The sequence below is a fragment of the Limulus polyphemus genome, unplaced genomic scaffold (assembly GCF_000517525.1).
Source record: "Limulus polyphemus unplaced genomic scaffold, Limulus_polyphemus-2.1.2 Scaffold301, whole genome shotgun sequence".
Classification (NCBI taxonomy): domain Eukaryota; kingdom Metazoa; phylum Arthropoda; class Merostomata; order Xiphosura; family Limulidae; genus Limulus; species Limulus polyphemus.
In genome coordinates this window covers 70,832-74,196 of record NW_013665911.1, presented here as the reverse complement: position 1 = coordinate 74,196, position 3,365 = coordinate 70,832, and positions in this window count along the sequence as shown.

Below are 3,365 nucleotides of genomic sequence, written 5' to 3'. Positions count from 1 at the left end.
TTTTTTAATGGAATTCATAACGTAAACACAAGGTTTTTACTCGTGAAATTTAATGGAATTCATAACGTAAACACAAGGTTTTTACTCGTGAAATTTAATGGAATTCATAACGTAAACACAAGGTTTTTACTTGTGAAAATCTCATGTTTCACAGATTATCTGTATACAACTCCGATTGTTCTGTAAAATTTGAAAATAAAAGATCACCAATTTATCGCAAGTGATTCTACGATTAATGAAATATATTGTTGATTTTACTGGAATGTCAATAAATATTTGTTGCAGTGAAAAAAAAATATATATATATACATTTTAAATTTAAGCCTAAAATTGAACAATTATTGGATTTCGTTGTATCTACGAGTTACGCCCATTATGCTAACACATCTAGGCATTTCAATCCAACTACGTTTTAGACAACCCAGCATTGCAACGAAAATACCTACGTACAACAACTTCCCTGTCTTTTTACTACTTTATCTAACATACTTATTATAGATTATCACATTCCTACATTACTCTTACCGGGTCAAAACTAACCCTTATAAGAAAAGAAACGAAAAAAAAAAAAGTCAATAGTTTAGTTCGTTTTGAATTTCGCGCAAAACTACACGAGGGCTATCTGCGCTAGCCGTTCCTAATTTAGCAGCGAAAGACTAGAGGAAAGGCAGCTAGTCACCATCACCCACCGCCAACTCTTAGGCTACTCTTTTACTAACGAATAATGGGATTGACCATAACCTTATAACGTCCCCACGGCTGAAGGGGTGAACATGTTTGGTAGGACGAGGATTCGAACCCGTGATCTTCAATATGAAATTATAAATTTTCCATCTTTTTTGGGGACTTAAATGAACCAATTTCTTCGGGTTCAAAGATCAATATTTGATTTCATTTGACTTCTTGTCACCAAGTTGTATTTTATATATACTGAAGAACTAGAAAAAAAAATGGTCGTATTATCGACTTTTAATGGAATCATAAGGTGACGCTTTAATTGTATTTATAAGAACTTCGAGTGAATGTTAAGATAACTGTAATAAAATTATTACTGAACAATTGGTGGTGTGGGTGCTGCTTTTCTTTAGTCTGAATATGCGCAGATATTTTCTTTAGTTACACAAGACTACATTCGAATAATGTCGACTTACGATATGTGTAACAGTAAGACATTTTTGTGGATATGGTCTGAATAGAAATATAACCTTTTCAATTTTAATTCTTAAATTCGGCATAACAACAGATAAACCAAAAATATGGATATTACAGAGAAAAAAAAATAACGTCAAATTCTAATTATGTCGTCCATTTTCTTGGGAATTAAAAAAAAAGAACGCATACAAAATATTACATAAATTAAAAAGAGCAGTTATTTAATTAATGTAAAATTATCAGAAAAAGTTATCGACTGACTACGACTTGCTCAAGGTTCAATACGAGTTCATATTTAAAGTTTTGAAGAGAATTAGTTGACAAACTTTTCGTTTGAACAGGAGAGTGGTCTGTGACAGATACAGTGTGATTGGCATACTTGTTGTAAGGGTGGAGGTTGGGAGTTTAATTAGTAGAAATGTTAGGGTGGTTTCATTTCTACTTTAAGAAATATAAGGGTAACTGGCTATAGACAGTGAAAGGCAGTAGAAGCTGTGGGTGTAAGCACTCGGATTCGCACCCTTATTTCATTTTCCATGACGGCTCACTAGTTTAACTTCGGCGTTTGGATTTTGTCTGATAGATACGACAACGAGTTAACAACGTGGACCGATAACGGTAATGCGATATCTAATTCATTATGGTTTTATAGTGTTGATTTAATCGCCTATAAACAATTAATATAATTAATAGTTTAAAAGCAATTTATTTATTTGTGTAAAATCTTGAAATGAGAATTATATATATGTCGTCTCCGGAGTTAGGCCTTATTTATAAATACCATAATGCGTCATAAAGATACGACTTATATAATTTGCCCGTGTTTAAAACGCAATCGATTCGTGAAATTATTTTTATTTTTATAGCCCTAAAAGAACAAATAAAAATAATATTACTGCAATTCAGATAAACTTTATTTGTTTCTTCACTATTTTTGTTTCTTTGGTCCACATATCTGTTGCCTCAAACTCGTGCTCCGCACTTTGGGGCCGTGTACAGATTATCAAGAGTGACAGTAAAATTTCACTGTTCGATAGAGTACCCCATAATAAATAGAACTTTAAACCCTACCTTAAAAGTTCTTACTCTCAACCTCCTCCCTTTCTCCTGAAGATTTATTCAAGTATAACACGGGAAAACCAAGACAATCCCAGCTACTTGAAGTTAATATTCCATCTCAGTATACTGAGTAAAATTATTTAAAAAATTGTTATTAGCTACTTATAAGTCAAAGTAACTAACACTCTCTTCATTTCATTTTATTTTCATAAAGTAATTTCGATAGTTTAGTTTCTAAAATATTTTTTTATATATTAAAAAAATAAAGTAAGGTATTTCTTTAATCGCCTGTCTTTATAGTCATTATTTTTCAGTTTATTTTTTAGTAATAGAACATTATCCATGAAAAAATTATAGTTATTACAGACTATTAAAAACCCTTTTTTAGTTGAGATACAATACCTTTTAACATGATACACATAATAACACTGTGGGGTGGGTAGACCAAGAATGGGAAAATTCCATTCCCTTCTTTTACCAAAAATAGTCAACAGCACTGTGCCTCTTATAAAAGTAATGTCCAAATCTAAATAATTAGCTTGGCCCTTCATTATTATTACTTCTTCCTATTACAAGTTCTGTTGAATATATTAAGTTTGGTGTAAAACTTATATTAATTATAGATATTAAATCATCTATGTAAATGTATAAGTTAGAAGTTAAAGTCTGCTTCATAAATGTGTTTTCATAAAAGAACAGATACAGGTTGGCCATATTTGAAGACAAGTTCTTTCCCATTCGAAAACCTACCATTTGCTTATATACTTGTTTGTTAAAAACAATATAACTGTTATAAATACAGAAATGAAGTAAATTTTTTACATTTAATTCTAGTAAATTTAAATTTGGGTAAAGTTCTTTCATTATTTATAAACTTATCAAACAAATCATTGGAAATCCTGATTAAATCTTTTTGGCCTATTTTAGTATACAATGTAGTAAAGTCATATGTAAAAATAGAACTGGCAGTTTTTGAAGAATTTAAATTCTTTAAACATTTCAAAACTAGAATGTTATTTTTAATAATTATCCCTTTTGAGATGGGTCATGTCATCTCGTTTGTTGACTCGTATTCAAAATTTTATTTAACTACTATTTTATGAATTTATGTCAACAAGTTTGGTATCAAACTGTAGATTATAATTCAAATTTTA